Source organism: Humulus lupulus, chromosome 5 (genome assembly GCF_963169125.1).
Source record: "Humulus lupulus chromosome 5, drHumLupu1.1, whole genome shotgun sequence".
Lineage (NCBI taxonomy): Eukaryota > Viridiplantae > Streptophyta > Magnoliopsida > Rosales > Cannabaceae > Humulus > Humulus lupulus.
In genome coordinates, this window is record NC_084797.1 from 6639248 (window position 1) to 6651392 (window position 12145).

At 35.2% G+C, this 12145-nt stretch overlaps 1 non-coding gene across 1 annotated transcript; it reads left to right on the forward strand.

The window, feature by feature from the left end:
* The first annotated feature begins 10011 nt into the window (after positions 1–10011).
* Positions 10012–10095, forward strand: TRNAL-CAA (transfer RNA leucine (anticodon CAA)). Its single transcript has one exon. It is a non-coding gene; the product is annotated as a tRNA-Leu (tRNA).
* The last annotated feature ends 2050 nt before the right edge of the window (positions 10096–12145 follow it).

Below are 12145 nucleotides of genomic sequence, written 5' to 3' on the forward strand. Positions count from 1 at the left end.
CAGGGGACGAAGAGCCAAATCCACCGAGCAAGGGGCAGTGTCCTTCTGCCATCATAAGGAACAACGAGTTGGGCTCTATGGTCAGGGGCCCCCCAAGGCATAATAATGCACGGGGGCCCAACGACCAGCGCAGGCCTCCCCCTGACACTCAGGAAATTCCAGCCCGAGGAGGAAATAGCGTGAACAGTCAGTCACGCCGTAGTCGGCCACAGTTTAGAGATGGCCATGACTATAATGACGTCGATTCTGGCAGAGGAAATGCTGGTCGAAGGAATGAGGAAAGAGGTGGAGACAGAAGTCCCCCACCTAGAGAAAATAGGCCAGCAAGCCATAACGTTGGGGAGCAACCCAGGCAGCATAACGTCTTTGATCGAATAGGAGTTAGCGAGTAGAGCTGCAGGGATGATGATTTGAGAGACGTACTCAACGACCGTCGTGAGAGGCACGATGAGTACGCTCCTCCGGCACTGGTTGCCCCAGCGATCCCAGAAGTGGTTCAAGCTCAGATTGATGCTATGAACCAGGCAGTACAACAGCTGGTTGGGAGTCGAACATCCCACATAGAGTACGATCGGAGGAGGGGCACTCCGTTTGTGCAAATGATTGCTGTGGTAGAAACCCCCAGTAAATTCAAAATTCCAACACTGCCAAACTTTGATGGGTACGGAGACCCAGTATCTCATGTAAACAAATTTGAGATACAAATGGATATAAAAAAAGTGTCAGAAGATGCCCGCTGCAGGATCTTCCCCGCAACGCTATCTAACACCACCCATGAGTGGTTCTTTAAGTTCCCTCCTGCTAGTATAGTATCCTGGAAGATGTTCGTGAAGGAATTCTACGGAAAATTCTATGTGGGTCACGTACACCCCACAGAGGCCAACCAGCTGGTCGAGATACACCAGAAGGAGGGAGAGCCCTTGAAGGAGTATGTCTAGTGCTTTATGCGAGCAGCGGGTAGAGCCAAGACAGTGGGCAACGAAGGAAAAATGATGGCCCTAACTGCTGGGGTTAGACGCTATTCTCCCCTCTGGAGTAGCCTAACAAAGAATGGGGTAAGAAGTACCCAGGAGTTTTTGGATCGAGCTGATCGATACATCAAGCTCGAGGACGCGATTGACAATGAGGGAAAATCACCCATGAAGGACAAGGGGCCAAAGGAAGAACCCGCCAAAGCCGCCAACGGGTCGGAGAAACCCAATGGCAACGGTAAGGGCAACGGGAATGGAAATGGCAGAAATGGTGGAAAACGAGCGAGCAATGAGTGGTTGGCATCCGACAATAAATGCCCCAAAGGCAATTGATATGAGCTGAGATTCACCAACTATACGACCCTTGTCGAAAGTCAAGCGGAAGTCTACCAGGCGACCAGCTCTAGCGTGCCTTATAAGCAACCCGCACCTTTAAGGAAGGATATCTCCAAGAGAGATATAACGAAATTATGTCATTTTCACAACGACTACGGGCACGACACTAATGAATGAAACCAGTTGAAGGACGAAATTGAGTTCCTGATCAGGTAGGGACATCTAAGGAGATATGTGCGAGCCGCAGGAGGGTCTCAGCGAGAGGCTCAAGGTGGCAACGAGCAGGCGCCTGCACGCCAATGCTCGCCGCCTTTACAGCCAGCTCCTGTCGCAGGCACGTTACTCACCATCTGTGGTGGCCCACACCTTGCAGGGGACAGTGGGAAGGCAAGGGAACGTTACGCTCGAACCCTACGGCACGACCAGGACATCGAGATGATGAGTGTGGAGGATAAAGCACCAAAGAAGGCTTGAACAGCGGAGGAATTGATGACCTTCTCTGAAGACGATGGCCAGCACGTATGATTCCCACACTCCGATCCATTGGTTATGGACGTGCATATTGCCAACATGATGGTGAAGAGGGTGTTGGTTGACACAGGAAACTCAGTCAACATCCTATATAAGTCCTCATTGGAAAGAATGAAGTTGTCCATCGAAGACTTGGAGCCATGCAACCAAACCATCTATGGTTTTTCTGGCGAAGGGCTCACCCCAACTGGGTCGATTAGGCTTCCAGTTACAGCAGGTACTGCACCTGCTAACAGGACATTACTCACTACTTTCATAGTTGTTGATTGTCCTTCGGCATATAATGCTATAATTGGGAGGCCAATTTTGGTCGACCTACGAGCCGTTACCTCGACACCTGTCCATGAAATTCCCAACCGACGCAGGGGTAGGATGCATGTTGGGAAATCAGCCAAAAGCGAGGGAACGCTACAACGCCTCGATAACTAAGGCAAAGAAAGGTATATCGAGGGAAGTTGCCGGAAAAGATTTGCAAATGGCGGTTGATGTACAAGCCCAATCAGGTGATGATATTACCAAATAGGCCATTTCCCAAAGTGAGGACAGAGATTTAGATCCTCGCTTTGGGGATTTTGATGAAGAGATAGGACCCATCGAGGACCTTGAAGAGGTTCAACTCGATGAAGAAAATCCGACCAGGGTTGTGAAAGTCGGTAAAAACTTAGAGACAACAACAAAACAAGCACTGGTGGAATTTTTGAAGGAAAACCAGGAAGTCTTTGCCTAGTCGCACAAAGACATGGTCGGAATAGACTCTGCAGTCATTAGCCATGTCCTGAACATAGACAAAAGTTTTCCAACGGTACAACAGAAAAGGAGGCTACTCAACAAAGAAAGATTAAATGCCATAAAAGAAGAAGTTGAGAATCTGAAGGAGAATGGATTCATTAGGGTAGCGTTTTATCCATCATGGGTCTCTAATCCCGTGCTAGTTCCCAAGCCGAATGGCAAATGGCGAACATGCGTGGATTTCACATACCTTAATAAAGCCTGCCCTAAAGATTGTTTCCCACTCCCTAGGATCGACCAACTGGTCGATGCCACTACAGGGCATGAGATTCTCTCATTCATGGATGCATACTCCAGGTATAATCAGATTAGCATGCATCCTCCTGATGAGGATCACACTAGCTTTCGGACTGACGCAGGGCTTTACTGTTACAAAGTAATGCCCTTCAGTTTAAATAACGGTGGTGCGGCTTACCAGCGACTGGTCAACCACATGTTTAAGGAGCTGATCGGCACAAACATGGAGGTATATGTCGATGACATGCTGGTTAAGTCGAAGAAGGCAGGAGGGCATATAGGGGATTTGCAAGAATGCTTTAACGTCTTGAACAAATACTAGATGAAGTTGAATCCCCTCAAGTGCTCCTTCGGAGTAGGATCAGGGAAGTTCTTGGGGTTTATAGTAAACTCAAGAGGAATTGAGGCCAATCTCGAGAAGATCAAAGCCTTGGTCGATATGAAATCGCTAGCAAAGATCAATGATGTTCAAAGCTTGACCGGAAGAATTGTTGCTCTGAGTAGATTTATTTCCAAATCGACGGACAAATGCATCCCATTTTTTAATCTACTCAGAGGCAACAAGAAATTCGAATGGACGGAGGAGTGCGAGGAGACTTTTCAAGCATTGAAGATTCACATGTCGCAACCACCGATCCTATCAATGTCAGTTGATAAAGAAACTTTGTTCATCTACCTGGCGCTCACAGAATATGCTGCTAGTGTTGTCTTAGTAAGAGAAGAAGAAGGTGTACAAAAGGCTGTTTATTATGTAAGCAAGAGGCTAATTGGGGCGGAGCTGTAGTATCCTCCTATTGAAAAGTTAGCCTATTGCTTAATTTTAGCCTCCAAGAAGCTGGGCGCTACTTTCAAGCTCACCTGATCACGGTTTTGATCGACCAGCCTCTACGACAAATTCTGCAGAAGCCAGAGGCCACAGGCAGATTATTGAATTGGGCGGTCAAACTTGGGCAGTTCGATATCTCTTACTTGCCACGAGCAGCAATAAAAGGGCAAGCCCTGGCTGACTTAATCGCAGAATTCTCTAGGCTTCCAGATGGCAAACAGCCAGAAGCACCTGAAGAACCTGAGCCTCAAAACCAAACTCCTTCATGAAAGTTGTTCACGGACGGCTCCTCTAATGAACATTACGCAGGAGTAGGTGTGATTTTGATGACGCCTAAAGGGCATCTATTTAAAATGTGCACGTGATACCCTCTAATTTCCATATCTCATGCTTTGTTCCAATATGTTTTGTCGCTCTTTTGGTCAAAACCTTGACACAAGTAGCAATGTAGAAGAAAATCTGTTTGTAGTTCTTATTTCTATCCTGGGCTTACTTTTGTTTTTATACCTTATTGGAAATTTACAGGTATATATATTCATTTCTAGTCTTTGTTAACTTTATGTAAATTTATTAATATTGAAATAGAGTATATTATAGATCTTGTTTAGCATTACATACATACTAATATATTTAGAATTTATATCAACCAACCATAGGTATTACTAATATAGTACTATTTATGAAGGTGTTAGTGAGATCCGCTTGATATATATAGAATTTATATGACTGATGGCGTTTACAGCGTGAGTGCCCTACTGACTCAAACGGTCCTCACTAATACTGTCAATGTTGTAACTGACGCAAATATCATTTCATTTGTGTCAGTACCCAACTATCACAAATTCTAATTCCCAGTCAACAGTGTAAAATTGATATATTTTGGTGTAGTTAATATCTAAATTAACTAATGAATACTCTTGATGTAAATTACAGACATACATGCAGTTGGAAACTACAAAATCAGAAGAAGCAAGGAGAACAATTCGTATGAAACAACCAGAAATAGATTCTTATCTATCAAACCATGACCTTCCACCACATAAAAAGAAAGCCATCAAGAGATACCTAACTCGAAGTATTAGAGAAGGCAAAGATTTTGATGTGAAACATCTCTTTTCTTTACTTGAAGAACATGCTGATCATGACCAACACAAGAATGAGGTTAGTCAATGAATAGTCATAATTCATAATGTTGAATTTAGTATATATGCTTATTATATTAGTATTCATTTTGGTGTGTGTATATGACTTTCCAATCTCTACTGCCAATCTCAAATCACATACGAAAGTTGAAGCCTTTGCTTTGATGGCAATTGACTTGGAGCATGTGCTCTCTAGTTGCTGGTCTAAGTTTTTTGAATGTTCAACTAATGAATCCATATCTGATGGCTTAAAATATTTCGCAGTGATTTATATGCAATGAAGGTTCCGACGTAACATGAGAAATAGAGAGGTACAAGAAAATAATAAGTTAAGTATATGTGTTGACAACTATTTCGTTAGACTCTTGTAATAGCATACACGTCAAGAGTGTAGGTGTAATCTTATTTGTTTCACTTTATCAAATAGTGGGAAGCTTTACCCTAGTTCACTGTATCTTATCAAGTAAATTTTCATTCTTATAAATACAAATATGAACAATTACATACCATCAAAAGCTCTAACTCCCAATATATTAGAAGTTTTTTATAATCCCATTGTACGAGATTTAATAACAAAATTGTTACGAAATCGATCTTTCTCACACCAGCTTCATCTACACACACAAGGACAACAAACGAGTAGAGACACAACTTGCTGAGATACAACCAACAAGAAAAACAATAAAATCAACATCAATAATTGTAGAGTTTCGGCCCAAATAAACTTGAGCTTATTACCTTTTTGAACTCCCATTGGGATATTCTTTTATGCACTATAAAACAGTAATGGAGATTATAATAACTCATCACCAGTTGAGATTAGAGGTGCACACGGGTCGGGTTTCGGGTGCATCGGGTTTGGATTTTGTAGGTTCGGATGGAAAAATAGTTTATCGAACCCGCTCCGAAGTTTTTGGTTTTTGGGGTGATTTCGAGTGTCGGGTTTGGTCAGGTCGGGTGGGGTCGTGTTTCTGGTGGGATTTGTCTAAAAATGAATTTTTGGCAAAAAATGGTCATTGGTAAAAAAATTTCAAAAATACCATTTTTTTTTACTTTTCACATGTTTTTTTTAAACTTTGTTGTTAGTTTGGTAATGTTTATTTTTTTACAAATTGGGCCTTAGTAAATTTTTTTGAAAAATGTATTAGTCTCTAAAATCTATATATATATATTTAAATTATGTTCGGGTTACACCCGAACCCGTGTGTCTTTAGTTTCAAAACTCGAACCCAAACCTGACCCGAACTGTGTCGGGTTCAGACCTGATTTAACCCGAATCTGACGAGTTTTGAAAAATTCAGGTTTTTGGGTTGCAGGTCAGAAGGGTTTGAGAGTTTTATCGGTCAAATGTTCACCCCTACTTGAGACGCTCTACATTTGACTGGTTATAATGTCTTAGACCCAGGCAAAATTCCAAGTACACTTGACCATGTACAAAGAAATCTCTCTCCTCAAACCCAAATGTTTCTCTCTCAAGCTCTCTCTCCTAAAACCCAAGTGTTTCTCTCTCAAGCTCTCTCTCTCTTTCTCTCAATAAAATAACTCATATTCTTTACAATGAACTTTGTTCTCGTTACCCTTTCACAAATGAGATAACAGGACCTATTTATAAAGTTTGTACAACTCTCAAAAAAACTTAAAAATACCATAAATTAACCAAGACATAACTGATAGAATTATAGACAAGACTAGGAGAAAAAATGTAAACTTTGTTGATGTTTAATGTAGACCAACTATTTTAACAAAAATGTATTTTCCATCAAATTCAAATTATATTTTTTTCTTCTTTCTAAAGTTGTCTTTCTTTCCTATCCAATGGTACTAAAAACAAAGTGTTTTCATGTCAGTTTAATTGATGTAAATTTTTTTGCATGGTTACAAAATTGGCATAAAAATTATTGACGTTAAAATTTTAAAAATTTATGTCAATTTAAAAATAACGTTAAATTTTCTACATCGGATATAGTTCCACCATATGAGAGTTTAGTCACAATATAAAATCATCACGACAATAGTTATTTCATTATGGTGATGTGAAGAAATAAAAGAAGCGTTAATTAAAGTAGTTAACTACAAAAATATTAGTTTTAGTCACAAAAAATTTTGTGACTAAAAACAACAATTTTGTGCTAAAAACAAAAGCTTATTAGATAGAAGGAGAAGGGAGTACACTTAGTTAACGAAGAAATCATTTTGCAATAAAGGTGTTCATTGAGCCGGTCACCGTTGGCTAAGAACCATTTCTCACTTGTGATGTGAAGCCAGGAGAAAGCAGGTTAGACTGCAATGTATGCCTATGGAAAGAAAAGTCACGAAAAGCAATAAGTCCAGTTCTGTAGGCCGAATCTAATAAGGTAGGCGAACCTGGCAAGTAGTTAACAGGCTTATTTTTCGTTCTATGCCCGTTCCTGATTCTAAGCCCGTTCTTTCAGCAAGCTACAAGAGAGGGTCTATTTGGTCACTATGCCTGTGGGTGGAAAAACCCTCCTGATTCAATCCCTAATTTGTGGCTAAAAAAAATTATCTTATCTATGTCATCATTATAAAGTCCGTGACTAAATGTATTAGTCACAAAAATCACAATTTGTTGTCACTAAATGTATTTTTAGTCACAACAAACTTTATCACTAAAAATAATAGGTTGTGACTAAAACTACATTAGTGACAACTTGTGATTAAGTATGACTTTTTAGTCACAAGTAATTTTTTGTTGTTACTAAAAGTGGCATTTAGTCACACAAAATATATGTTGTGACTAAAATGTTGTCACTAAAGGTTACACTAATTTACAGTAAAAAAAACAAGGAAGATAAAAAAATCAAATAAATGTAAGAATAATATAAAGAATATATAAGATAAGCATACGTATATCTACTAACTATATACTTGGGCTTGTAATAAAACACACGTCTTTATTTTATGGGAATTTTTAAAAAATATGGCTTTTATATAATCAATGTGCAAAAATATGAGAATTATACTTTTTTTAATTTGTATGGAAAAATTTATTAAAGAAAAAGATAAACTATGGGAAACACAATTAGTAGATAACTAAATATGGAAATGTCACATTTTTTTATCATAGTTATGTTTTCTTTGATTTTGAAGGTAATTTTATTTTATTTTTTAATTTTTTTCTTCATTTTTTTATTATTTTTTCAGTTAATTTTTCTCTTTTTTTTCTTACTTATTTTTTCTTCCATTTTTTATTTATTTATTTTTTCTACTAATTTTTTCCTTCATCATTTTTTTTCTGTCAATTTTTTCATTCTTCTTCTTCTTCTTCTTTTAATTTTTATCCATTTATCTATTTTTTTTATTTCACTTGTATTGTTTTTTTTCCATATTTTTTCAGTTTTCTTTCCTTTTTAAAATTTTTTTTTTTCATTCTATTTTTTTTCATTTTTGTATTTATTATTTTCTCCTTCTATTTTTTTCTTTTTTCACACATATGAGCTTTTTTTCTTCTTCCATATTTTCTTTTTTTTTTTTCATTTTTTTCTACCAATTTTTTTCATTTTTCCATTATTTTTCTTCTTCTTCTTTTCATTTTTATTTATTTATCTATTTTTTTTTTCATTCATCTATTTTTTTTTTCATTTTTGTACTTATTCTTTTCTCATTCCATTTTTTTTTCATTTTTTTCACACATATATTTTAACATTACATAATTATTTTACTATTTTTTTATTTATTATCTTTTATTATTGTATTTTTTTTTTAGAGTTTTTTCCACTATATGTAAAAAAAAATTCAAATCAATTGTTTTAGCATTTCCTTTTTACTGTAACACTTACAAGAATACCAAAATTTCGAAAGAAAACTAATAAAAATATGAAAACGTGAATGAACAACTGGTTACCATTATTTGTGTGTATATTTATGAGGGTAACTGGTTACCTTCATATTTTGGTGTGTGTATATTTATGGTAACTAGTTACCTATGTTACTAAAATCATAGTTACTTCTTCTTCCTTTTTTAATGAAGTGTTCTTCCACTTTTTCCTTCAAATTTGATGTTTCTTTTCATATTTAATATGAGTAACTCATCACCCCTCTTAGGTAACTGGTTACCCCTCTTATGGCAGAAAGTTACTCATCTCAGGATAACTGGTTCCTCCTCCAGGTGCATGTTATTTAACTTAGCTCTAAAAATTTTTTTACATAACTGTCAAAGATTAATCAAGTAACTGGTTACCTTACCTAGGATTTGGAAAAAAATGTACAATCTAAAAAAAACATGTTTGTAATAAATAAATTTTTTTTTAAAAAACAATTCATATTACAAAAAAAAAAAAAAATTTGCAAAACAATCAAAGATTTAATATAAAATTAGTAATATAAAAACAATATAAAAAACAAATTAGCTAAAAAATAATAATCAAATTACAAATATACTCTTCCAAATTAATAAAACTTGATTAAGAGTAAAATTATGGCATAAACCAACTTTTATACAAAAATATGGGAAAATAAACCTATAAAAGTGAAAATTCTTAAAAAAAGCCATAGATTAACTTTTTTTTTGAAAAAAAAAAACCATATTTTTGCACACTCTATTAAAAATCTCATATAAGATGTAATTTCCCCTTATTTAGCTTATGTGCTTTCTTTGCATAATTTCATTAAAGCTCCTAATTAATTAGAAAGCATATATAATTTGTTAGTTATTTTCTATATATTTTGGGCAATACATGTGTTATTTATACTCAAATCCAATCGAAGTGATCTAATACAGTTTATTAAGTAAGTTTGCAAAAATACCATTATTTGTGTATGGGCTCTATTGTAATGAAGTCCAATTGTCAAGATACCAATAAATGATGGGCTAATTGATGATTTGACTGAGTGTTTTGTCACTAGAAGATTCACTCAACAATTCACCATGACAACAATGGAAAATGTATCCATGGTTGTTGATCAACATATATAATCCTAGGTTATATATATAAATATATATATATATTCAGATTAGTGTAAAGCATGTTCTAGGGTTGGAATATTGTTACGATGTCTGTATGTATTTAAAATTGTGTTTTGCAGTTGTAGTCTTTTTGTTTTTGTTTTTCTTGTGACCACTTTAGTGAGCAACCAATAAACAATCCCAGACTCAAGTTGTCTTAGATTAATTTAAACATTAGTTAAAGAACATTATTAAAATGTAAAACAAGGAGAAAAAGTCAGGGTGGCCGAGTGGTCTAAGGCGCCAGACTCAAGTTCTGGTCCTCTTACGAGGGCGTGGGTTCAAATCCCACTTCTGACACTCTCTAATATATGTTATGATATTTTTCTTGAATCAACAAATTTTTGTAGATTAACAAAGTTATACAATGAGATATAATGCATAGTTGTCTTATAAACTTCATTGTTTATAATAATTTTTTTTTGTCGATATTAGTTTTTTTTTATTAAAGAAAACTTAATTGTATATTATATACTTTGATTATGTATGTGTAAAGAAGTCCAATTGTCAAAATACCAATAAATGATGGGCTAATTGGTAAGTTGATTTTTTGTTGATGAAATTTCGATATCTGCACTGAAATTTAACGAAAATTTTGGAGGTTCATATTTTTTCTCTCAAATGTTTGTTTTAGATGATTTTTTTTTAATTTTGGTATTTTTTCGAGATCTACAAGATTAGAATGAGAAACGTTAGAGAGAGAGAGAGAGTTCGGACTGAGAGAGAAAATGAGTGTTTGAATGTTAGAAGTATTTTTGTCCAAAAAATTGAAATTGTCATATATTTAGAATAGTAACTTATGTTGACATGTTAAAATTTTTCACTAAGTTATCATGCATAGAACATAAAATTTCTCTTGTGTTAAGCAAACTATTTTATATAATGCATAAAATATGTTATTGTAAAGTGTACTATAATACTATTTTATAAGTGGCAAAAAGTATTATATAAACTATTATTAACATTCCAACTTTATTGGGAACTTGATGAATATCGTATGTTAGCTGTGCAACTCATGACTATGTACAGTTTTGGAATGGCACCATATTCTTATTACTCTATTCTTGCTCAACACGTCTCTTAAACATACTTGATGAAGCTCACAAACATCTCAGACCTCATAAACCATTAGAACTTGATTTACTAGCCAAGTAAATAATCGTGTATTATGAGTTAAGAAACCCTAAAGCCAGATTTTCATGATCTTCTAACCTTAGTGAAGCCAAATTATCTCATTTCTGTTTTGTTTCATTAAAAGTTTTATTCTAATCCAATTTCACAAGCTCTTTCAGCAAAGTTTGTGGGTAGTATGCTGCCCAAGCTTACGATTCCAATGCTACTAAATATCCTTGGGCAGCGTACTACACACAACTGTGGACTAAAATATTCTTGATGAACAAAAGTACCTCGATAGAGACCAAAATAGGATGATCGTGCCTCGAATTTACGATCCATTACCAATTTCTTTTATGTTTTAAACATCAATTTTTGGGTTAAGAATGCACTAATCATGTCTAGGGAATTTGATCTGTCCATTTTCACAGGATTTCTTTGGTCTTATCTTCTAATCGATGTTTTAGCCATTCTTCCTCTTCCTCAAGTATTACTATCTAATCAAGTATATGCACTTGCTCTATTTTTAAGATTTATTTGATTTTGCTACATAATAATTTTATCATCTTAACTTATAATAACTAACGTCATAAGAGCTAGGAGTGATTTCGAATTCTGAAAATGCTGTCGTTAGAATTTCATTTTGTTTTTTGTATTTTTTAAGTGAAGTTAAGAGAGAACAAATGGAAACAATGAAGAAAAAGAAAAGGAGTAAGGGAGAGGCGTAAAGGGGAGTTAAGAGAACAAATAGTTTCCCACATGTGTATATCTTTTTTCTATATATACTTATTTATTTTATTTAAAAAATAAATAAAGTAAAAATTTATTCCAATACATACAAATTACACATGCTTAAAGTTAGTTTGGTTCTTTTCTCAAATATAAGTACTGTCCTCCATTCGTTGAGTGCGACGTCATCTAACGAGTCTTCTTTCTCAATATATTTACTTTTTCTCATTATATAGTCATAAATGAAATTATTGTTAAAATAGGGTCAACAAAATCTCTAGGTAATTTTAAAATATTAAACACACAAAAGAATCACAATCTAACTGTAATAAAAGTAGGATAAATAGGATTTTCTTCTCAAACTATGACCCTTTTGTAGGGTTTTACATCTTAAACTTTTGTATATAGTGCAAATTAATCATCGGAACTATAAAAATTTGAAAACACGCTTCTTATGTTTCATTCGTTCATTTTTTTCTAGCTAAATAATTCACTACAAGAAATAAGG